A 26,427-nucleotide genomic window follows, 5' to 3' on the forward strand; every position below is an offset into this window, starting at 1 on the left:
CATGCGCCGAGCACGATGTTCCTTGCATCACATTCAAAATACTGATAGAAGCTGTTCAACGCTCTCCACTGGCTTCCATCCTTCACATGTCTCAGCTTCAGATCATCTCCATCGTCGGGCTTCTTCCTCTCCGCGTGCCAGCGCATTAGCTTTGCTTCCTTGGGATCTACAAAATACCTCTGGAGACGGGGAGTGATCGGTAAGTACCATACAAATTTCTGGGGACATTTCTTCCCGGCCTTCTTGTATCGAGAAGCATTGCACACCGGACATCTTATTTTTTCCACGTGCTCCTTCCGATAAATTATGCAATCGTTGATGCATGCATGGTATCTAATGTGTGGCAGATCAAGAGGGCACATGATCTTCTTGGCCTCATCAACACTAGTAGGAAATAGATTACCCGCGGGAAGAACATCCTTTAGGTACTTGAGATGCTCATCGAGGCTAGTGTCGGTCCATTTGTTTTTAGCCTTCGTCTTCAGGAGTTGGAGCGTGAAACTCAAGCGGGTCACCTCAGGATTGCAACCCTCATACAATGGAGTGTTCGAGTCTACCACCAGTTGCTCCAGCTTAGCCTCCTCTCTAGAAGCATCTCTCTCAGTACTTGTCTCCTTGTGAAGCAATGCTTGAACATGAGGGTCCCGCACAATTGAACTTAGTACCGACGAACTCTGATGCGTGGAGTCCATGTCGTTCTCTCCGCCGCCATGTCCGGCCCCTTCTCCTCCGCCATGTCCGGCCCCTTCTCCGCCACCATGTCCGGCCTCTTCCACGCTGCCATTATCGATCATCTCTTCGTCTTGCCCCGTGTCATCATTGCCTGCCCCGTCGGCATCCTCAACATCGTCATCCTCATCTTCAATTATCCACCGAGTATAGCCATCCATGAAACCAGTCATGAGCAGGTGCGCTTCGACATGACCATCGTCATGGGGGTCGAGCCAACTATTCCTTTGCATTTTCGACACGGACATAAAACCTCTGTCCGGTTATTTTCTTTCAAGTCCTGCACTGCCGACCGCAACCACCTGTCCACCATCGTTCCACTAACCATCGTCAACTCTGCATGGTAATAATAAACAAATTGATTATAAAAATGCATGCATGCATCAAAGTCATAATTTTTTTTGGCATGAGCTTCCCTAAAAATAGGACATATATGGATCTAGAGTTTGCCCGTAATTCACGAAACGGAAATAAATCGACATTTCGGCAAAACATAGGCAACTCAAAAGCACAATGGCGTCAACTCATGCCACACACACAATTTCCACAAACATATCACACACACATAAATATATTTCCATTTTGCAAAAGCATGAAATTTTCATCACCTCTATCTCGATCGAGATCGAGCACACGGTGGAGATGATGTTGTAGGGAGATCAAAAGTGCACAAAGCTCTTCTTGACAAAGATAGATCTAGTTAGGGGGCAAATATGTCACTTAACTAAATCCTAGCTACCTAATTTGGGAGGAGACAACTTCAACTAGTGGAGGGGGAAGGAAAAAGAGAAAGGAGATGCATTAATGGAGGTGGTGTAGTTAGGTAGGAGTAATGAAGAGAGAGAAAGGTGGATAGAAGAGAGAGAGTAATGGGGGAGAAGTATTGAGGAAGAAGAAGAGTGAGAGTGGGAGCATGTGGGGGAGGTAGGGGGAAGGAAAGAGAGGAGGGGGAGGGGGAGGTAGGGGGAAGGGAAGAGAGGACGGGGAGGGGGAGGTAGGGGGAAGGGAAAGAGAGGAGGGGGAGGGGAGGGACGGGTGGGGAAAAGGTAGTGTGTTGGTGCGGGTTAGTAGTAGCGCGGGATCTAAAACGCGCTGCTGCTAAGGAATTAGCAGCAGCGCGCTTTGGGACACGGCGCTACTGCTAACTGGGACGAAAAAGTGTAGCAATTTGAAATTTAGCAGCAGCGATCTCAGCAAAAGCGCGCTACTACTACATCCTTAGCAGTAGCGCGGTTCGCGCGACCGCGTTACTGCTAAATAGAGTTAGGTGAACACCGCCGGTCGATATTTGTAGCAGCGCGTTTTACGCCGAGCGCGCTACTGCTAAAAACTTATCAGCAGCGAGTTTCCCGCACACGCGCTGCTACTAGTTAGTAGCAGCGCTCCTTTTTGAGCCGCGCTGCTGCTAAGATTCTGTGTATAGGCTTTTCCCTAGTAGTGGAGCGCGACAAAGGAGGTTGGGTTGAGGTGGTGGACCTCGACCGGGAGGTCGTGGAGGTTGAGGACGACACCCCGCCTCGGGTCGACGCAATCGAGAGGGCGGGGGTCGACGGAGGCGGTGGCGATGCCATCTTGGAGGAGGCGCCATGGATGGCGCCGCAGGGGACGTCTCGGGCGTCGGAGGAGGTGCCGCGGGTGGTGGCACCGCAGGCCACCCCGGCTGTCGAGCCAGTGGTGGAGCTGGAGAGGGCGTTGGAGGAGGCGCCGACCGCGGTGGGAGCGGCCCGCGGAGAACACGCCCTGGTGCCCAGGCCAGGGGGACGTCGGGCCGCCGTGCCACAGCCGGCACGGAGCGGGACCTTCGTGGTTTTCGGGCCTCAGACCCAGGAGGAGGCGGTGATGGACGCCGTCAGCCGCCGTCTGCGCGCGCAGATGGACCGGATCAAGGCCTTCACCCAGGCCGAGGTGGAGCGGACGTGGGAGCTGGAGCGTGCCATGCTGGTAAGCTCCCTTTCCGCCTTCTATTATTTCTTCCTTTTCAGCTTCTTCTTTGTGGGGGCGCGCTAGCGCACCCACTGGATATAGCCCCCGAGGTTCGGGCCAACTACGTAGCAGTTGGGTCGAATCTTTGGAATGCCGTCTTTGTGTTGATCGCCGCTGTTTACAACAACTGGAAGCCTACTGGGTCAGCGCCTTCAACCGCCTCCCGGGCAAGTACCGGGAGCTCAAGGAGCAGCTTGCCGCCAAGGAGGAGGAGCTCCACATCGCCGCAGGTATCTTCGTGCTCTTTTCTCGTGGGGGCGCGCTAGCGCACCCACTGGGTGTAGCCCCCGTGATTCGGGCCAACTGTGTAACAGTTGGGTCGAATCTTAAATCTTGCTCTTCTTTTCTGAATCTTATTTTTGTAGCCGAGGTGTTGTCTCAGCAGACCCGACTTCTTCAGGCTGGCCATCACTACGACCGGCTTGTTGCCGATGCCGGCCGTCTCGGAGCCGAGGTGGCGCAGGCAAAGGCGGAGGTGGCGGCAGCCCGACGATCGCTCGACAAAGCCAGCCGGCTGCGGGAGCAGCTGGCGGGGGACAAGAGCCGCCTCGAGGCCGAGGTGGAGCACCTTAAGGCGGAGGCCGCCAAGTTAGTGGAGGCGCAGTGAGCCCTGGCCGAGGCGGACCAACAACGCGGCAGGTTGGTGACGACAAGGGAGAGCTTCAGGACGAGGTGGAGCACCTTAAGGGGCGGGTGACCACGGTGGAGGAGGCCCGCAAGGAGGAGGCCCCCCGCTGTGAAGTGTCTGAGAAGGAGGCCATGGACAAGGACGCCGAGCTGAAGGCGGCCCTTGCCAGGGCGGCCGACTTGGAGAAGGCACTCCAGGAGCGCGACCGCACCATTGATCGGGAGCAGCGCGGTACGTTGCTCGAAGTGCAGCACCTGGAAGAATCCTTCTCCAGTAAGTGCTTTCCTTGAGTTTCCGCCAGGTTGGGATCTGGCTTCTTGTCCTTGATGTCTTTTCTCTGACTTGCTTTGTTTTTTGACAGGGGCCTTATCGGAGACGTTCCAGCTGGCGGAGGAGGCCATCCGCTTCCAGCGTGACCCGCTGGGGGTCGTCGGCTCCGGGACCAACCCGCAGGTGGCGTGGACCTTCCTGGAGATCATGACCGCCACCAAGGCTCGCCTGCGGGTCTTGGGCGACCAGATGGGGCGGCTATCCCAGGCCGGCACGGCGATGACGGCGGCCCTGTGGCCGGGTTCCGTTGCACCGAGCAGCTTCACGCGGCTGGCGCGCTGGCTGGATATGGGGCCGGACCGGCTTCCTGAGTAGCGCTTCTCTGCTGCTCGTGCCGGCGCCGAGATGGCGCTCCGGTTCGCACTGTCTTGGCACCCGGACTTGCAGCTGGACGCGCTGATGGGCCAGCGGGCCGGCTTGGAGTAGCAGCTGCAAGAGCGGGCCGGCCGGATTGCTTCCCGGGCCAGCTACATCGCCGGGTTTGCCTTCCATGACAAGTTCCACCCGGAGCGGGCGGAAGATTGAGGAGTCGTTGCTGGCAACGATTATGGCTTGCTTTTGCATGACCTGGAGGGCAGCTCCGAGGAGACGAACGTCTACCGCGATGGGGTGCCAAGGAGGAGGACACCGACACTTTGGCGGACCTGGAGGCCGCCGTGGGGGAGCCGTTAACTGCCCGACCCGGTGTTGGAGACGCCTGAGGCTGTCCTGTTATGACTTAGTAGAATTTTCTGTTAGGTAGCAGGTCCACCCACCCACTGGGGGTTTCTGGGTGTAATGAACTCTGGCCGTGGGCCCGTTCTTAAATATTCTGTGATGTGTATATTTTGTGAATGTCTGCGCTCTTGCTTTTGTTTTTTGAACCGATTTCTTGCGTTTTTCCTTTCTCGAACCTCCCCCCCCCTGCGAGTCTGACGGTCGAGGCTCCAGTCCGTGACAAGGAGTTTGGTTTTTTGAGAGGAGCGCGTAGTACTTAGGCTTTCAAAACATTGAGCACGAGCGAAACACACACTGGGCCGGCTGGCGGTGATCCGGCAGAGCCGGTTGGCGAACAGCCGGCCATGCGGCTATTTTTAAAGTGACGGGCCGGGTTGGTTGACCCGGCGGCCTTTGACTTAGTGTTTGGAGCGTGCTGGAGCTCTGGCCCATTATGCTTGCCAGCCGACAACCGAAGACGGTTCTGTGGCCTAGGGCAGGCGGCGGGTGGCGACCAAGCCGGCCAGCCCCCAAGCCCCCGGGTCGAGCGAGTCGGACCGGTGGCCGGGTTTAGGAGCAAGGTGATGCATAAATGTGAGACACGCAACAAGTTGGTCGGAAAAGGGCATCCCCCGAGCATCATTCGAGGACTCCATAGTTTCAGGTGATTACAAAAGGCAGCGATACATACATACGTATGGCTAACTGTAAAACAGGCGGAGGAGTTTCTGTTGGGGAACGTAGCAGAAATTCAAAATTTTCCTACGTGTCACCAAGATCTATCTATGGAGAAACCAGCAACGAGGGGAAGGAGAGTGCATCTACATACCCTTGTAGATCGCTAAGCGGAAGCGTTCAAGAGAACGGGGTTGAAGGAGTCGTACTCATCGTGATCCAAATCACCGGAGATCCTAGTGCCGAACGGACGACACCTCCGCGTTCAACACACGTGCAGCCCGGTGACGTCTCCCATGCCTTGATCCAGCAAGGGGAGAGGGAGAGGTTGGGGAAGACTCCATCGAACAGCAGCACAACGGCGTGGTGGTGATGGAAGAGCGTGGCAATCCAGCAGAGCTTCGCTAAGCACCGCAGGAGAGGAGAAGAAAGAGAGGTAGGGCTGCGCCAACAGGAGAAGAACTTCGTCTGTTGGGCTGCCCCTTTGCCTCCACTATATATAAGGGGAGAGGGGGCTGCGCCCCCACCTAGGTTTCCACCCCTAGGGGTGGCGGCCAGCCCTAGATCCCATCTAGGAGGGCGGCCAAGGGGGGAAGAGGGGAAACTTGCCCCCCCAAGTAAGGTGGAGGCGCCCCCTCCCCAAACCCTAGGCGCCTTGGGCCCTTGTGGGGGGCGCACCAGCCCACCTGGGGCTGGTCCCCTCCCACACTTGGCCCATGCAGCCCTCCGGGGATGGTGGCCCCACTTGGTGGACCCTCGGGACCCTCCCGGTGGTCCCGGTACATTACCGAAAAAACCCGAAACTTTTTTCGGTGACCAAAACAGGACTTCCCATATATATATCTTTACCTCCGGACCATTCTGGAACTCCTCGTGACGTCCGGGATCTTATCCGGGACTCCGAACAACATTCGGTAACCACATACAAACTTCCTTTATAACCCTAGCGTCATCGAACCTTAAGTGTGTAGACCCTACGGGTTCGGGAACCATGCAGACATGACCGAGACGTTCTCCGGTCAATAACCAACAGCGGGATCTGGATACCCATGTTGGCTCCCACATGTTCCACGATGATCTCATCGGATGAACCACGATGTCAAGGACTCAATCGATCCCGTATACAATTCCCTTTGTCTAACGGTATTGTACTTGCCCGAGATTCGATCGTGGGTATACCGATACCTTGTTCAATCTCGTTACCGGCAAGTCTCTTTACTCATTCCATAACACATCATGCCGCGATCAACTCTTTGATCACATTGTGCACATTATGATGATGTCCTACCGAGTGGGCTCAGAGATACCTCTCCGTCACACGGAGTGACAAATCCCAGTCTCGATTCGTGCAAACCCAACAGACACTTTCGGAGATACCTGTAGTGCACCTTTATAGCCACCCAGTTATGTTGTGACGTTTGGTACACCCAAAGCATTCCTACGGTATCCGGGAGTTGCACAATCTCATGGTCTAAGGAAAAGATACTTGACACTAGAAAAGGTTTAGCATACGAACTACACGATCTCTGTGCTAGGCTTAGGATTGGGTCTTGTCCATCACATCATTCTCCTAATGATGTGATCTGATATCAAAGACATCCAATGTCCATGGTCAGGAAACCTTAACCATCTATTGATCAACGAGCTAGTCAACTAGATGCTTACTAGGGACATGGTGTTGTCTATGTACCCACACATGTATCTGAGTTTCCTATCAATACAATTATAGCATGGATAATAAACGATTATCATGAACAAGGAAATATAATAATAACTAATTTATTATTGCCTCTAGGGCATATTTCCAACAGTCTCCCACTTGCACTAGAGTCAATAATCTAGTTCACATAGCCATGTGATTAACACTCACACGTCACATCGCCATGTGACCAACATCCAAAGTGTTTACTAGTGTCATTAAACTAGTTCACATCATCATGTGATTAAGACTCAATGAGTTCTGGGTTTGATCATGTTTTGCTTGTGAGAGAGGTTTTAGTCAATGGGTCTGCAACATTCAGATCCGTATGTACTTTGCAAATCTCTAGGTCATATTGTAAATGCTGCTTCCACGCTCCACTTGGAGCTATTCCAAATGGTTGCTCCACTATACGTATCCTGTTTGCTACTCAGAGTCACTCGGATAGGTGTTAAAGCTTGCATCGACGTAACCCTTTACACCGAACTCTTTATCACCTCCATAATCGAGAAACATGTCCTTATTTACTCCAAGGACAATTTTGATCGCTGTCCAATGATCCATTCCTGGATCATTCTTGTACCCCTTGACCGACTCATGGCAAGGCACACTTCCGATGCGGTACACAACATAGCATACTATAGAGCCTACGTCTGAAGCATAGGGGACGACATTCGTCCTTTCTCTCTCTTCTGTCGTGGTCGAGCTTTAACTCTTAACTTCATACCTTACAACTCAGGCAAGAACTCCTTCTTTGACTGATCCATCTGGAACACCTTCAAGATCATGTCAAGGTATGTGCTCATTTGAAAGTACCATTTAGCGTTTTTGATCTATCCTCATAGATCTTGATGCTCAATGTTCAAGTAGCTTAATTCAGGTTTTCCATTGAAAAACACTTTTCAAATAACCCTATATGCTTTCCAGAAATTCTACATCATTTCTGATCAACAATATGTCAATAACATATACTCATCAGAAATTCTATAGTGCTCCCACTCACTTCTTTGGAAATACAAGTTTCTCATAAACTTTGTATAAACCCAAAATCTTTGATCATCTTATCAAAGTGCATATTCCAACTCCGAGATGCTTACTCCAGTCCATGGAAGGATCACTGGAGCTAGCATACCTTTTAGCATCCTTAGGATTGACAAAACCTTTCTGATTGTATCACATACAACCTTTCCTTACGAAAACTGGTAAGGAAACTCGTTTTGACATCCATCTGCCAGATTTCATAAATGCAGCTAATGCTAACATGATTCCGACGGACTTAAGCATCGCTACGGATGAGAAAATCTCATCATAGTCAACTCCTTGAACTTGTAAAAAACTCTTCGCCGCAAGTCGAGCTTCATAGACGGTGACATTACCGTCCACGTCCGTCTTCTTCTTAAAGATCCATTTATCTCAATGGCTTGCTGATCATCGGGCAAGTCCACCAAAGTCCATGCTTTGTTCTGATACATGGATCCTATCTCGGATTTCATGGCTTCTAACCATTTGTCGGAATTTGGGCCCACCATCGCTTGTCCATAGCTCGTAGGTTCATTGTTGTCTAGCAACATGACCTTCAAGACAGGATCACCGTACCACTCTGAAGCAGTACGCGTCCTTGTCGTCTTACGAGGTTCGTTAGTGACTTGATCCGAAGCTTCATGATCACTATCATAAGCTTCCACTTCAATTGGTGTAGGTGCCACAGGAACAACTTCCCGTGCCCTACTACACACTGGTTGAAGTGATGGTTCAATAACCTCATCAAGTCTCCACCATCCTCCCACTCAATTCTTTCAAGAGAAACTTTTCCTCGAGAAAGGACCCATTTCTAGAAACAATCACTTTTGCTTCCGGATCTGAATTAGGAGGTATATGCAACCATTTTGGGTATCCTATGAAGATATATTTATCCGTTTTGGGTTCGAGCTTATCACGATGAAACTTTTTCACATAAGCGTTGCAGCCCCAAACTTTCAAGAAACGACAGCTTAGGTTTCTCTAAACCATAGTTCTCATGGTGTCATCTCAACGGAATTACGTGGTTCCCTATTAAAGTGAGTGCGGTTGTCTCTAATGCCTAACCCATGAACGATAGTGGTAATTCGATAAGAGACATCATGGTACGCACCATATCAAATAGGGTGCAACTATGATGTTCGGACACACCATCACACTATGATGTTCCAGGCGGTATTAATTGTGAAACAATTTCCACAATGTCTTAATTGCGTGCCAAAGCTTGTAACTCAGATACTTATCTCTATGATCATATCATAGACATTTTATCCTCGTCACAATGATCTTCAACTTCACTCAGAAATTACTTGAACCATTCAATAATTCAGACTTGTGTTTCATCAAGTAAATATACTCAACTTCTACTCGAATCATCTATGAAGTAAGAACATAACAATATTCACTGCATGCCTCAGCACTCATTGGACTACGCACATCAAAATGTGTTACTTCCAACAAGTTGCTATCTTGTTCCATCTTACTGAAAACGAGGCTTTTCAGTCATCTTGCCCATGTGGTATGATTTGCATATCTCAAGTGATTCAAAATCAAGTGAGTCCAAATGATCCATCTGCATGGAGTTTCTTCATGCGTATACACCAATAGACATGGTTCGCATGTCTCAAACTTTTCAAAAACGAGTGAGTCCAAAGATCCATCAACATGGAGCTTCTTCATGCGTTTTATACCAATATGACTTACATGGCAGTGCCACAAGTAAGTGGTACTATCATTACTATCGTATATCTTTTGGCATGAAAATGTGTATCACTACGATCGATATTCAATAAACCATTCCTTTAGGTGCAAGACCATTGAAGGTATTATTCAAATAAATAGAGTAACCATTATTCTCCTTAAATGAATAATCGTATTGCGATAGACATAATCCAATCATGTCTATGCTCAACGCAAACACCAAATGACAATTATTCAGGTTTAATACTAATCTTGATGGTAGAGGGAGCGTGCGATGTTTGATCACATCAAACTTGGAAACACTTCCAACACATATCGTCAGCTCACCTTTAGCTAGTCTCCGTTTATTCCGTAGCTCTTTTATTTCGAGTTACTAACACTTAGCAACCGAACCGGTATCTTAATACCCTGGTGCTACTAGGAGTACTAGTAAAGTACACATTAACATAATGTATATCCAATATACTTCTATCGACTGTCGGTGTCAAAACCGGCGGATCTTGGGTAGGGGGTCCCGAACTGTGCTTCTAGGAAGATGGTAACAAGAGACAAGGGACACGATGTTTTACCCAGGTTCGGGCCCTCTTGATGGAGGTAAAACCCTACGTCCTGCTTGATTAATATTGATGATGTGTGTTACAAGAGTAGATCTACCACGAGATCAAGGAGGCTAAACCCTAGAAGCTAGCCTATGGTATGATTGTTGTTTGTCCTACGGACTAAAGCCATCTGGTTTATATAGACACCGGAGAGGGCTAGGGTTACACAGAGTCGGTTACAATGGTAGGAGATCTACATATCCGTATCGCCAAGCTTGCCCTCCACGCCAAGGAAAGTCCCATCCGGACACGGGACGAAGTCTTCAATCTTGTATCTTCATAGTATTGGAGTCCGGCCGATCATGATAGTTCGGCAGTCCGGACACCCCTAGTCCCGGACTCCCTCAGTAGCCCCCGAACCAGGCTTTAATGACGACGAGTCCGGCGCGTAAATTGTCTTCGGCGTTTGCAAGGCGGGTTCTCCTTCATGTTCCATGTGTTTGCCAGATAGTGTCCGGTTGCTTCATAAATGTTGCGCTCCTTGGCTTCCACGTCCAATAATGGCCTTCTTCCACGTGTTGTATGAATGCGAAAAGCCAGGGTATTCTTACGTTTTACCCCCTAGCTGCGCAAATAAGCCGCCTATAAGAGAGGCAAGGATCCAGATCCAAATCACACCATCCTCCTTCCGCAAGTACTCATCAAGGCGCATCTGACAAAAAATCCATTCCAACATGGATAGTCGACGCGGCTCCTCTTCTCGCGCTCCGAGTTCTCAGCCAGGATATTGGAGGAGATGCTCAGTCCCACATAGCGAGTTAGTGACGCTCCAAGCAGAGGGATATCTCCCCCCAGCCTTTATGGTTCCGGTTCGAGCCGGACTGGCCACCTACAAGGGTGGGAAGCAGGCGGAGAGCGTCCCCAATCCCTCCAAAGGAGAGCGGGTATGCTTTGTCCCCTACTTAATAAGGGGACTCGGATTTCCTATACATCCGTTTCTCCGGGGGCTCCTGGAGTTCTATGGACTCCAACTTCACCACCTCACGCCTGCCTCCATTTTGCATATCGCGGGCTGTGTAGCTCTTTGCGAGCTGTTCTTGGGCATCGAGCCCCATTTTGTGCTGTGGAAGAGGCTATTTTGCCTCGTACCCCGTTCTCACAAGGGGTCGATATATCAAGTGGGCGGAGCCAAAATCTGGCGCATCGCTGGGACCGGATATCTATCCGGAACCCCGAAGAAGGCGTCCAAAGACTAGCCTTCAGAGTGGTTCTATATGGAAGACGCCCCGCTGCCGGATCCAGTTCGGATCGGCCTCCCGGAGTTTAGCAACACTCCTCTGAAGAAACGCCTGAGTTGGCGCCCGCGGAGTCCTCGACGGGAAGATGATAGGAGCGTCCACTATCTGATGGGCCGGATACGGCTACTAGCCCATTCCGGATTAACCATGATTGGAGTCATGGCCACATGCCTTATGCGAGGGGTGTAGCCGCTCCAATATAGGGGCCACCCTATGTGGGATTTTAACGGGGAGAATGACGCCTCCCGTCATGGCCGCACGAGGCCGGGATCGGACGCCGATCTGGTGAAGATCCTGTCTAGCTTGTACAAGGGGGGAGAAGGAGGACTTCCTCCGCACGAATCCATTGAATGGATTCTCCATGAATAACCCTCAGAGCTGGGTAAGCGGATGCTTATATGTCCGATCCGTGCTTTCAAAGATAAGTGTCTTACTTTATGATTTCGGCGCAGGAACTACGTCAGGATGTGGAGGGCATAAAAAGCCCAACTCCACAACACGAGGATCCGGGAAGATCCCTTGATCCGGCCTCCGAAGAGGATCCGGACATAAAGGTGGAATTGATCGACGGGGTGTTCCACCAGCTCAGCATAGACAATGCTTTAGTCGCCATTACGGCTGACTACCCCGGTTTATGTCCGGCTTCCCAGGTGAGTACGACCGAAGTCCTGACACCGTTACTTTTGTAATGCTTATTTCTGACCACCGTGCACCAATGGTGCTTGGAAGGAGGTGCCTTTATGGCAGGAAGCCGAGGCCGCGGCGACTGACCAAACGAGGTCAGTGCGGCCTAGTAGGCGGAAGAGGAGTGTGGCGCGAATCGAAACGTCGCCGCAAAGGTGTGGTACACCATTGTCTTTTAAGGGAAAGACTCCTGGGAGGCATATTAATGCTCATGATTCTTCCAGGAGAAAGAGCGCTCGCCGGACTGAGTCCGGAGAGGGTGCCCACCATCCGCCAGCAAGGCTCCAACACCTGGTCCGGAGGGGGAGGCGAGCACAAGGCTCGAGCCGGATGCTCCTCCAACGGAGGATGCCGACAGGTTGTCCGCCACTAGGTCTGAGGTGGAGAGCGCCATGAATCACAGGCGCGATCGGACAGTTCTTCGTGATGCATGTTTCTCCCCTGAGGCATTAAATGCCTTTAATGCGGGAGACACGCACCTCCGTGCTGCTCAAGATGGTTTAACCAGAGCCACGGAGCAGTATGTAAAGGACATACGGGTAAGGAATTTTAATAGTTATATATGCCAGTAGCCCCGAGACTTAAAATAGTTAAACTAACTGATTTAAGGATCATTTGTTATGCAGGATCTTACTGAGAAGAATACCCACCTGTCTCAGGAGCTTCATGAATGCAAGGCCCAACTTGAGGCCGCACTAGCTGCTGCCGGGGGAGCCACGGAGACCCCCTCTGGTAATTCATATTTTGAAAGAAGTAGTTTATGAAGTGCGGCGTGTGTGTATAGTCTGACAATAATATTGCAGAGGATGCCGGACTAGATCTGGACAAGCAACAGCTGCTACGCCAGTTGAAGGCCGGCGAGAGGGTGCTTATGAGGGTGCAACAGGAGAGGAACAAACTCCAAGATGCCAACACCCAGCTGGGCGAAGAACTAAAAGATGTTTGGGCCCAGCTGTTTGGCTCCGTGAAGGAGAATCAGTGGCTTCGTCGCGGCATCTATAGTAAGTGCTTGAGCAAAATCTTTTGAAAAGAAGAGTTCAGCGAGGAAGTCGATTGACAGAAATATGTCTGTAGGTGTGCTCACAGGTCGCCCTACGAAGGAAATGCCCGGTTCAACGGGTGACCAACTTCCCGAGCTGGTGGAACTGCTCGAACGTGTTCGGCAGGTGATGAGCGGCGTCGTTCAGGCCTTATGGCCTTCCGTCTCCCTACCTGAGGGCCTTGGAGGGCTTGCGGAGAAGCTTCAGGGAGTACGGCGACATCTCCGTCTGTGGAAGATATCGGCCTGCCGTCAAGGCGCCAGGGAGGCCTGGGCCATGGTGAAGACGCGGTACCCGAAGGCTGACCCAAACCACATGGCCGAGGTCGGACCTGTGGGGCCTGATGGGAAGGATATCCCTGTGAGCTTGATGTACGGCCAAGTAGAGCTGGCCGCGAAATATTCCCAACAGGACTATAAATTAGACAACCTGTTAGATGGGATTGAAGAGGAGTACAATCAGTCAGTTTGACGATGTAATTTTAAAATGACATATAGAATGCCTTCTAGCCGGATTGTAGATTGTTTGTCTTTGCAGACCTTTTCGCTTCAACCTCGGGACCCAACAGTCCGGAGTGTGTCCGAATACCCTTACGGTTATAAAAGAACCGGGGCGTGCATGGAGACAAGGCGTAGGGGTCATAATTGCTTTATCAGACAAGTGCCCAACTAGCTATGTTATATTACATGGTTAGTAAGAAACATCTTCCAGGGAGAATAGTTCCGTTAAGGGTTCCTTTCCCTAGGAGGCATGCCCTAAAGTGCATGTCCGGACTGCGAAAATAGCAGAAAAAGCATCTGGGGGCAGATAAATAAGTAAGTCATAAATCATCTTTCAGGTCACCGACCGAATATTCCCTTAAGAACTCTAGCCTTCGGCTTCACCCAGTCTGAGGTACACATCCGGCTGACCCGGCAGTAACAATCGCAGAGGTGCTCCCTTTACCTCCTAGCCGAACAATCGGGAACGTAGGGGTAAGCACAGGAGCCAGGCAACCCGGCTTGGCCAAAACTTAAGTCATATCGATGCATATAATGGTGATCAAAAGGTACATGCGGAAGTGTGACACATGTGGTGGGCATGAAGCCCATATAAATAAGCTTCTGTTAAAGAAGCCCCCAGGTATAACGAGTGCGAGTAGCACATCGAGTGAGTGCGAACAAAGCGCAGATTAGCCCTTAAGAGGTTTGTAGTGAAAGAGGGAGGAAAAAGGAGGGAAAACAAAGACAACAAAAAAACATGAGAGGTGGACGGAGGAAGGAGACGAACCCTGAGTCCGGCGCTAGGCGTAAAATCTTCAGAGACGGGCAGCGTTCCATGGGTTTGGCTCGAGTCGGTTGTCAGATGCGTTGCGTAGACGGTATGCCCCGCCGGTAAGGACTTGGTCGATGATGAAGGGACCTTCCCATTTGGGCTTAAGTTTGTCCTTTTTCTTGTCCAGCAGGCATAGAACTAGCTCGCCAACATTGTAAGTTTTGGCCCGTACTTTTCTGCTTTGATATCTTCGAGCCTACTATTGATAGAATGCGGAACGGGATTTTGCCACGTCGCGCTCCTCCTCTAAAGCGTCCAAACTGTCCTGCCGATCCAACTCGGCTTCTCTTTCCTCGTACATGCGCACGCGAGGTGAGTCATGAATTATATCGCAGGGCAAAACTGCCTCAGCACCTTATACCATAAAAAATGGTGTGAATCCGGTTGTGCGGTTTGGCGTGGTCCGCAGCCTCCAGAGTATGGAGTCAAGCTCCTCTACCCAGTGCGTGTTAGATTCCTTGAGGGACCGCACTAATCTAGGTTTGATGCCGCTCATGATTAGACCATTTGCTCGTTCCACTTGACCATTAGTTTGAGGGTGGTAGACTGAAGCGTAGTTGAGTTTGATGCCCATGTTTTTGCACCAGAGTTTAACCTCGTCGGCCGTGAAATTCGTGCCGTTATCAGTGATGATGCTTTGGGGGACGCCAAAACGGTGTACCACCCCGGATATGAAGTCTATCACCGGTCCGGATTATGCCGTTTTAACCGGCTTGGCCTCTATCCATTTGGTGAATTTGTCCACCATGACCAATAAGTATTTGTGCTTGTGGGTTCCCCCTTTAAGGGGTCCAACCATGTCAAGCCCCCAGACCGCGAACGGCCAAGTAATGGGTATAGTTTTGAGGGCGGTGGGTGGCATGTGGCTCTGATTAGCAAAGAGCTGGCAACCGACGCATCGTTGGACTAAGTCCTGAGCATCTGCCCGGGCGGCCGGCCAATAAAATCCTATACGGAAGGCCTTGCCTACAAGGGCCCGGGCGGCGGCGTGGTGCCCGCCGAGTCCAGCGTGAATTTCAGCCAGGAGATTTCGCCCTTCCTCTTTGGAGATACACCTTTGAAGGACTCTGGTTGTGCTTTTCTTATAAAGTTCTCCCTCATGGACCTTGTAGGCTTTAGATCGCCGAACTATGCAGCGGTCCTCATTTTGGTCTTCGGGAAGTTCCTGCATGATTAAGTAGGCTAGGAATGGTTCCGTCCACGGGGCAATTATTGCCAGTATTTCGTGGGCTGAATCTGTTATTTCATTGGCTGAGCCACCGATTGTGTCAGAATGTTCTGCGTTAGGTGATGCAGTTGGTTCCGGATTGTTATTTCCGGACTCCTCTTCCCATAATACGAATGGCTTAAAGAGCCGCTCCAGGAAGATGTTTGGAGGGACGGCGTCGCATTTTGTGCTGATGCGTGCCAACACGTCTGCTGCCTGGTTATTATCCCGGGCTACATGGTGGAATTCGAGTCCTTCGAACCGGGCTGACATTTTTAGGACAGCGTTACGGTAGGCTGCCATTTTCGGATCCTTGGCATCAAAGTCTCCATTTACTTGGGATATTGCGAGGTTTGAATCCCCGCGCACCTCTAGGCGTTGAATACCCATGGAGATTGCCATCCGGAGGCCATGTAGGAGGGCCTCGTATTCGGCTGCGTTGTTGGAGTCTGTGTACATTATTTGAAGCACGTATTGGACTGTGTCTCCGGTTGGGGACGTCAAGACGACGCCAGCCCCCAAGCCAGCCAACATTTTGGAGCCGTCAAAATGCATGATCCAATTGGAGTATGCGCCGTACTCTTTAGGGAGTTCGGCTTCGGTCCATTCGGCGATGAAGTCAGCCAGAACTTGCGACTTGATAGCTCGCCGTGGTTTGTAGGTTATATCAAATGGTAAGAGCTCAATGGCCCATTTTGCAATCCTGCCCGTCGCATCGCGATTGTTTATAATGTCGTTGAGAGGTACTTCGGAGGCCACCGTTATGGAACACTCTTGAAAGTAGTGTCGCAGCTTCCGGGATGCCATGAACACCGCATACGCTATCTTTTGATAGTGTGGGTACCAAGACTTGCATGGGGTTAAGACAGTGGATACATAGTACACTGGTTTTTGGAGAGGGAATTTGTGACCTTCTGTTTCTCGTTCGACGACGAGTACCGCACTGACAACTTGATGTGTTGCTGCGATATATAATAACATAGGTTCGCCCAGGTTGGGCGCGGCCAGGACCGGATTTGTTGCCAGTATGGCCTTGATTTCTTCGAGTCCTGCCGTGGCAGCATCCGTCCATTCGAAGTGTTTGGTGCGCCGGAGGAGGCGATAGAGGGGCAGTGCCTTTTCTCCCAAACGGGAGATGAAGCGGCTTAGAGACGCTACGCATCCAGTTAGTTTTTGTATTTGCTTGAGGTCTTTTCGGATATCCAATTGTGACAGAGCTCGGATCTTGGCTGGGTTTGCTTCAATTCCTCTACAGGATACAATGAAGCCCAAGAGCTTTCCGGCTGGTACTCCGAAGACACATTTTTCCGGGTTGAGCTTAATGTCATATGCTCGGAGGTTGTCAAATGTCACCCTCAAGTCGTCTACTAGAGTTTCGACGTGTTTGGTCTTGACGACCACATCGTCTACGTATGCCTCTACTGTTTTGCCTATCTGGGTAGCCAGACATGTCTGAATCATGCGCTGATATGTTGCGCCGGCGTTTTTGAGTCCGAAGGGCATTGTGTTGAAGCAGAATGGCCCATATGGAGTAATGAATGCCGTTGCGGCCTGGTCTTTTTCCGCCATCTTGATTTGATGGTATCCGGAGTATGCGTCGAGGAAGCACAATGAATCGTGCCCTGCGGTAGCATCGATGATTTGGTCGATGCGAGGGACAGGGAAAGGGTCCTTTGGACATGCCTTGTTAAGGTCTTTGAAATCGACGCAAAGGCGCTAGGATTTGTCCTTTTTTGGTACCATTACTAGGTTGGCTAGCCAGTCCGGATGTTTTCTATCTCTGATGAATCCGGCTTCTAAGAGTTTGGCTAGCTCCTCTCCCATTGCCTGTCTTTTGGGTTCGGAAAATCGCCGAAGAGCTTGTTTGACTGGCTTGAATCCTTTTAGGATATTTAGGCTGTGCTCTGCCAGCCTGCGTGGGATTCCTGGCATGTCTGAAGGGTGCCAGGAAAAAATGTCCCAATTTTCCCGAAGGAATTCTCGTAGTGCGGCTTCTACATCAGGATTTAATTGTGCCCCAATGGAGGCCGTCTTTGTGGGGTCCATTGGATGGACCTGGAATTTGACTATTTCGTCTGCTAGTTTAAAAGAGGTGGACTTGGACCTCTTATCGAGTATCACATCGTCCCTATCCACCGTGGAGCACAGCGCAGTGAGTTCCTCTGCCGCTAGGGCTTCGGATAATGCCTCTAGGGCCAGTGCGGCTGTCTTATTTTCAGCGCGGGGTGCTATATCTGGATCACTGGTGAGAGTGATTATTCCATTGGGCCCGGGCATTTTGAGCTTCATGTACCCGTAATGGGGTATAGCTTGGAAGATTGTGAATGCCTCTCGCCCTAACAAGGCGTTATATCCGCTGCCGAATGGGGCCACTTGAAACGTGACCCCTTCGGACCTGTAATTGTCCAGCGAGCCGAACACTACATCTAGTGTGATTTTTCCTGTGCAGTGTACTTCTCGACTAGGGATTATTCCCCTGAAGGTTGTGCTGCTTCGCTCAATGCGGCTCCAGTCAATTTCCATTTTTTGAAGGGTTTCCTCATAGACGAGGTTTAATCCACTGCCGCCATCCATGAGTACCTTGGTAAGACGAAAGCCGTCCACTATCGGACTGACGACCAATGCGGCTGGTGCTCGAGCTGTTCGGAATTAGGTTCATCACTGGCATTGAAGGTGATAGCCGTGTCTCTTCATGGATTCGTTGTTGCTACTTGGTAGACTTCGGCGAGGCTGCAGATTGTTCGCTTCCGCATGTTATTTGATGCGAAAGTCTCGAAGACTGTTAATACCGTACCGGTACTGTTGGGCTGGTTGTCCGGGGCTAGAAAGCCTTTGCCACTTTTGGCCACCTGCCGTAGTATCCAACATGCTCGAAGGCTATGTGTTGGAGTGGCGCCCTCCATACTGTGGATTTTGCAGGGTCCGTTGAGCCATCCCTCCAGTACGGTTCCGTGCCCTTTAGGGGGTTTTTGCTTTTTGGTTTTTAATCCAGGTGCTTGAGTATGACGCACCCTTTTATTTCGGACTAGGGTTGTATTCAGGGCCGGATTGTCCCAAAACCTGGTTTCGGTTTTCCAAGCGCTCTCCATCGCACAGTATTTTTGTACAATGGTCACTAGGTCGGCGAAGCGTGTAGCTTCGCGACGACTTATGGCGTTTATGATTCCCTTGTCCGTGCAATTGTTGCAAAAAATTGAAATCGCGCTTTCTTCACGACAGTCCTTTATCCTGTTCATAACTAGGAGGAATCTGGCCCAGTAATGATGTACTGTTTCATCGGGCTCTTGCCGTATTTGAGATAGATCACTTATGTTTGGGTGGGCGGGTGGAATTAAGTTCGGAACCCCGCCCGATCGGAGGCTCAAAGGCGAAGAAGTTTCCGGATTTGGAAGCTTGGTTTGTTGGATGCCTTCCAACAAATCTGGTCCGATGCCTGACTTTAGGTTCAGTATTTGATTGACGTCCGTCCCTCCGCGGGAATCCGGCATGGAGGGATCGGGAATCCGGACATAGCTGGTTTTTAACATAGAAGAAGAGTCGCCGCATTGTTCCTCTACCACAACAACGTGGTGGGTAGCCTGGGGAGAGTTAATTTCTCTCATATCGGTTGTAAGACCAATCTGATCATAGTCTGTAGTGACTCCCAGGGCGGCGATGCGATCCAAGAGCTTGTTTACGGAGGAGAGCTCAATCAGATCTAGCTGCTCGGCGAATTCCGAGCTGACGTGAAGATTGCTTTTGATGACCTGAGCGGTCATCGTCAGAGCGGTGGCCGAACAGGCGGTCATAAGAAAACCACCTAGCCGGATAGTTTGGCCGGCGGCCAAGGCTCCCTTGACGACGGCGCCGTCTTTAAAGACGCGAAAAGGCATCCTTCCTGATTGCAACGGCACAAAGGAACTCTCAATGAAAGCACCAATGTCGGTGTCAAAACCGGCGGATCTCGGGTAGGGGGTCCCGAATTGTGCGTCTAGGCGGATGGTAACAGGAGACAAGAGACACGATGTTTTACCCAGGTTCGGGCCCTCTTGATGGAGGTAAAACCCTACATCCTGCTTGATTAATATCGATGATGTGTGTTACAAGAGTAGATCTACCACGAGATCAAGGAGGCTAAACCCTAGAAGCTAGCCTATGGTATGATTGTTGTTCGTCCTACGGACTAAAGCCATCTGGTTTATATAGACACCGGAGAGGGCTAGGGTTACATAGAGTCGGTTACAATGGTAGGAGATCTACATATCCGTATCGCCAAGCTTGCCCTCCACTCCAAGGAAAGTCCCATCCGGACACGGGACGAAGTCTTCAATCTTGTATCTTCATAGTCTTGGAGTCCGGCCGATCATGATAGTTCGGCTGTCCGGACACCCCCTAGTCCCGGACTCCCTCATCAACCTTGCCAGCCTTCTCATCTACCAAGTATCTAGGGTAATTCTGCTCCAGTGGCTGTTCCCCTTATTACAGAAGCACTTAGTCTCAGGTTTGGGTTCAACCTTGGGTTTCTTCACTAGAGCAGCAGCTGATTTGCCGTTTCATGAAGTGTCCCTTCTTGCCCTTGCCCTTCTTGAAACTAGTGGTTTCACCAACCATCAACAATTGATGCTCCTTATTGATTTCTACTTTCGCAGTGTCAAACATCGCGAATACCTCAAGGATCATCATATCTATCCCTGATATGTTATAGCTCATCACGAAGCTCTAGCAGCTTGGTGGCAATGACTTCGGAGAAACATCACTATCTCATCTGGAAGATCAACTCGCACTCGATTCAAGTGATTGTTGCACTCAGACAATCTGAGCACAAGCTCAATGATTGAGCTTTTCTCCCTTAGTTTGCAGGCTAAGAAAATCATCGGAGGTCTTATACCTCTTGACGTGGGCACGAGCCTGAAATCCCAATTTCAGCCCTCGAAACATCTCATATGTTCCGCGACGTTTTGAAAACGTCTTTGGTGCCTCAACTCTAAACCGTTTAACTGAACTATCACGTAGTTATCAAAACGTGTATATCCGATGTTCGCAACATCCACATACAACGTTTGGGGTTCAGCAAACAGAGCGGTGCATTAAGGACATAAGCTTTCTACTATCCGCATAATCGCTACTGTCAACTTTCAACTATATTTTCTCTAGGAACATATCTAAAATAGTAGAACTAAAGCGCGAGCTATGAAATAATTTGCAAAGGGTTTTTGACTATGTTCAGGATAATTAAGTTCATCTTATGAACTCCCACTCAGATAGACATCCCTCTAGTCATCTAAGTGATTACATGATCCGAGTCAACTAGGCCGTGTCCGATCATCACGTGAGACGGACTAGTCAACTTCGGTGAACATCTTCATGTTGATCGTATCTTCTATACGACTCATGCTCGACCTTTCGGTCTTCCGTGTTCCGAGGACATGTCTGTACATGCTAGGCTCGTCAAGTCAACCTAAGTGTTTCGCGTGTGTAAATCTGGCTTACACCCGTTGTATGTGAACGTTAGAATCTATCACACCGGATCATCACGTGGTGCTTCGAAACAAAGAACTTTCGCAATGGTGCACAGTTAGGGGGAACACTTTATTGAAATTTTAGTGAGGGATCATCTTATTTACTACCATCGTTCTAAGCAAATAAGATGCATAAACATGATAAACATCACATGCAATCAAAATAGTGACATGATATGGCCAATATCATTTTGCTCCTTTTTGATCTCCATCTTCGGGGCTCCATGATCATCATCGTCACCGGCATGACACCATGATCTCCATCACCGTGTCTCTATGAAGTTGTATCACCAACTTATTACTTCTACTACTATGGCTACCAGTTAGCAATAAAGTAAAGTAATTACATGGCGTTGTTCAATGACACGCAGGTCATACAATAAATAAAGACAACTCCTATGGCTCCTGCCGGTTGTCATACTCATCAACATGCAAGTCGTGATTCCTATTACAAGAACATGATCAATCTCATACATCACATATCATTCATCACATTCTTCTTGGCCATATCAAATCACATAGCATACCCTGCAAAAACAAGTTAGACGTCCTCTAATTGTTGTTTGCATGTTTTACGTGGCTGCTATGGGTTTCTAGCAAGAACGTTTCTTACCTACACAAAAACCACAACGTGATATGTCAATTGTTATTTACCCTTCATAAGGACCCTTTTCATCGAATCCGATCCGACTAAAGTGGGAGAGACTGGCACCTGCTAGCCACCTTATGCAACAAGTGCATGTCTGTCGGTGGAACCCGTCTCACGTAAGAGTACGTGTAAGGTCGGTCCGGGCCGCTTCATCCCATGATGCCGCCGAATCAAGATTGGACTAGTAACGGTAAGCATATTGAACAAAATCAATGCCCACAACTACTTTGTGTTCTACTCGTGCAAAGAATCTACGCAATAGACCTAGATCATGATGCCACTGTTGGGGAACGTAGCAGAAATTCAAAATTTTCCAACGTGTCACCAAGATCTATATATGGAGAAACTAGCAACGAGGGGAAGGAGAGTGCATCTACATACACTTGTAGATCGCTAAGTGGAAGCGTTCAAGAGAACGGGGTTGAAGGAGTCGTACTCGTCGTGATCCAAATCATCGGAGATCCTAGTGCCGAACAGACGGCACCTCCGTGTTCAACACACGTGCAGCCCGGTGACGTCTCCCATGCCTTGATCCAGCAAGGAGAGAGGGAGCGGTTGGGGAAGACTCCATCCAGCAGCATCACAACGGCGTGGTGGTGATGGAAGAGCGTGGCAATCCAGCAGAGCTTCACAAAGCACCGCGGGAGAGGAGGAGAAAGAGAGGTAGGGCTGCGCCAACATGAGAAGAACTTCGTCTGTTGGGCTGCCCCTTTGCCTCCACTATATATAGGGGAGAGGGGGCTGCGCCCCCACCTAGGTTTCCACCCCTAGGAGCGGCGGCTAGCCCTAGATCCCATCTAGGGGGGCGGCCAAGGGGGAAAGAGGGGAAACTTGCCCCCCAAGTAAGGTGGAGGCGCCCCCTCCCCAAACCCTAGGTGCCTTGGGCCCTTGTGGGGGGGGGGGGGCACTAGCCCACCTGGGGCTGGTCCCCTCCCACACTTGGCCCATGCAGCCCTTCGGGGATGGTGGCCCCACTTGGTGGACCCCTGGGACCCTCCCGGTGGTCCCGGTATGTTACCGAAAAAACCCGAAACTTTTCCGGTGACCAAAACAGGACTTCCCATATATAAATCTTGACCTCTGGACCATTCCGGAACTCCTCGTGATGTCCGGGATCTCATCCGGGACTCCGAACAACAATAGATAACCACATACAAACTTCCTTTATAACCCTAGCATCATCGAACCTTAAGTGTGTAGACCCTACGGGTTCGGGAACCATGCAGACATGACCGAGACGTTCTCCGGTCAATAACCAACAGCAGGATCTGGATACCCATGTTGGCTCCCACATGTTCCACGATGATCTCATCGGATGAACCACGATGTCAAGGACTCAATCGATCCCGTATACAATTCCCTTTGTCTAACACTATTGTACTTGCCCGAGATTCGATCGTCGGTATACCGATACCTTGTTCAATCTCGTTACCGGCAAGTCTCTTTACTCGTTCCGTAACACATCATCCTGCGATCAACTCTTTGATCACATTGTGCACATTATAATGATGTCCTACCGAGTGGGCCCAGAGATACCTCTCCGTCACACGGAGTGACAAATCCCAGTCTCGATTCGTGCCAACCCAACAGACACTTTTGGAGATACCTGTAGTGCACCTTTATAGCCACCCAGTTATGTTGTGACGTTTGGTACACCCAAAGCATTCCTACGGTATCCGGGAGTTGCACAATCTCATGTTCTAAGGAAAATATACTTGACATTAGAAAAGCTTTAGCATACGAAATACACGATCTCTGTGCTAGGCTTAGGATTGGGTCTTGTCCATCACATCATTCTCCTAATGATGTGATCCCGATATCAAGGACATCCAATGTCCATGGTCAGGAAACCGTAACCATCTATTGATCAACGAGCTAGTCAGCTAGAGGCTTACTAGGGACATGGTGTTGTCTATGTACCCACACATGTATCTGACTTTCCTATCAATACAATTATAGCATGGATAATAAACGATTATCATGAACAAGGAAATATAATAATAACTAATTTATTATTGCCTCTAGGGCATATTTCCAACAGTTTTGCGTTCCACCGGGTTGTTTCTTCACCCACGGTGTCTCTCTTGCGCTTGTTTGACTTGCATGCGTCGATGAGGTAGTACGCGTTGCAATCGCATAAGGCCCTTGTCGGTGTCAAAACCGGCGGATCTCGAGTAGGGGGTCCCAAACTGTGCGTCTAGGCGGATGGTAACATGAGACAAGGGACACAATGTTTTACCCAGGTTCGGGCCCTCTTGATGGAGGTAAAACCCTACGTCCTGCTTGATTGATATTGATGATGTGGGTATTACAAGAGTAGATCTACCACGGGATCAAGGAGGCTAAACCCTAGAAGCTAGCCTATGGTATGATTGTTGTTCTGTCCTACGGACTAAAACCATCCGGTTTATATAGACATCGGAGAGGGCTAGGGTTACACAGAGTCGGTTACAATGGTAGGAGATCTACATATCTGTATCGCCAAGCTTGCCTTCCACGCCAAGGAAAGTCCCATCTGGACACGGGACGAAGTCTTCAATCTTGTATCTTCATAGTCTTGGAGTCCGGCCGATGATGATAGTTTGGCTATCTGGACACCCCCTAGTCCAGGACTCCCTCAGTAGCCCCTGAACCAGGCTTCAATAACGACGAGTCTGGCGCGCATATTGTCTTTGGCATTGCAAGGCGGGTTCCTCCTCCGAATATATTATAGAAGATTGTGAACACCAGGATAGTGTCCGGCTCTGCAAAATAAATTCCACCTTCCACCGTAGAGAGAATAATATTTACACAAGTTCAATCTGCTGACGTATTCCGCGGCGTGACGTCACACCACAACCAAGCCTTTACTTGAATCGTTTTTATTATACCACCTCAGCGCGTTTAGCGAAGCGGTTTCCTTGGCACGTCTTGTCGAAGCAGAGATCGTGGTCCCCTTATCCCGGGATTCTCATCAATACGGACGTGGGTAACCCAACCGCGCCCGTTGCAACGCCCCCTCCATCGAAGGCGAGTTCCAATCGGTCACGGGTACGGCTCTTGGTATTCTCCCTCTTTATAATGAGACCAAGGCCCGTTCCTTTTCTTCAATCCTCAATCGAATCCGCCCCTCGCCCCGAGTTCCAACACCCAGGGCTCCAGATTCGGGCACTTCGGACCTTCGACAATGTCCGGCTCCGACCTACAGAGCCAGTGGATGCCCTCCTCCGTCACGGAAGAGGACGTGCTAAAGCTGAGAGACGCCAGGTACTTAACCTACGAGATTTCGCATAGGTTGCCTGCCCAAGGGCAAGTCATTCCTACTCCTGAGCCTGGCGAGAGTATCGTGTTCGTGCCTCACCTCCGTCGGGGTTTAGGCTTCCTGATGGATCCCTCCGTGAGGGGGCTCCTGTTTTACTATGGGCTGGAATTCCACGACCTGGCTCCGGAGTCTATCCTCCATATCTCATCATTTATTGTCGTCTGCGAAGCCTTCCTCCGCACTACCCCTCACTTTGGTTTGTGGCTCAAAACCTTCAATGTGGAGCCGAAGATGATCGAGGGGCGTCAGGCAGAGTGCGGCGGTGCGGTTATAAGCAAGAGGGCCGATGCTCCATGGCCCGAGGGCTCTTTTCAGGAGGAGCTCGGCTTGTGGCAACAGGAGTGGTTCTATATCACCGCCCCCTGGGGCAGCAGGCAGAGGCCGCCGCCCGCCTTTCGCCCGGGCCCTCCACAACGGCTGACATCGTGGGTTAACAAAGGGTTCGACTGGGGGCCATCCAAGGACGTACCCCTATTGCAGGGCCGGATTCGAGACTTCCAAGAGAGGGAGATCAATCTGGTCGTAGTGACGTAGGTTATGCTGATTCGGCGTCTTCTGCCCTGCAAACGTCGCCCCCTCCGCCTGTGGGAATTTAATCCGGAGGGACCATGAGCTCTCCAACACTTTATGGGTACAAGACCCATGGAGATGTACAAACTGTTCTTCGGATCACAAGAAGTGTGTCCGGACTTGACCGAGGACGCTGGCCTAAGCTACAATCGCCCGGATACTCAAGTAAGTAGCCCTGTGTCCGGACATATCATCCATTTATTTATCACGGATTTTCCTTTTAACCGGCTATCCCTTGAACAGGAGTGGATAGCGTGAGCAAAACTGATACGGTGTCCGGCCCCCCTCCCTGAGACCATGCCGGATCCCGTGTTAATCAAAATGTTGGAGGTAGCGCCTTCGGAGGAGGGTGAAGGGGGGGAACAGGGAAACTACCACCTCTGTTAAGGAGGCTCTCAGAAAGGGGGGAATCAAGAATCCCTCCCTCCAGGGGGAGAAGAGGACCTCTTCCGAAAACCCGAAGGCCAAAGCCTCGAAGCAGGGAAAGAAATCTGCACCGGAAGGTCCTGTGTCGGGAGGAGTCCCAGCCGCACAGTCTCCCCGAAAGAATCAGCCCTCCAGCGAGCCGTAAGTAGAAAAAAGGGAAGTTTTTAATAAAGGACATCCCTATTTTATTTCTAAGGATAACCGAAGTTTTTACCTTCTAGTTCGGATCTCAGCCCTTCTCAGCAGAGCTCATCCTCGGGGGACCTTCGTCCGGAAATGATGGAGAGCGAAACGCCTCCATTTGCCGCCCCGTCAGGCGGGGCGGACGACCCTGAGGTGTCGTCACGGAGGGTCTCCCCGAGTCCGGCGGGGCCGGGGAGTTCGGCACCCACTGGAGTACGGCCGGTGGAGCTGCAGGGTTTGCTCGAGAGGGCATGTCTCTC

This window comes from Triticum aestivum, chromosome 3B, assembly GCF_018294505.1.
Source record: "Triticum aestivum cultivar Chinese Spring chromosome 3B, IWGSC CS RefSeq v2.1, whole genome shotgun sequence".
NCBI classification, from domain to species: Eukaryota; Viridiplantae; Streptophyta; class Magnoliopsida; order Poales; family Poaceae; genus Triticum; species Triticum aestivum.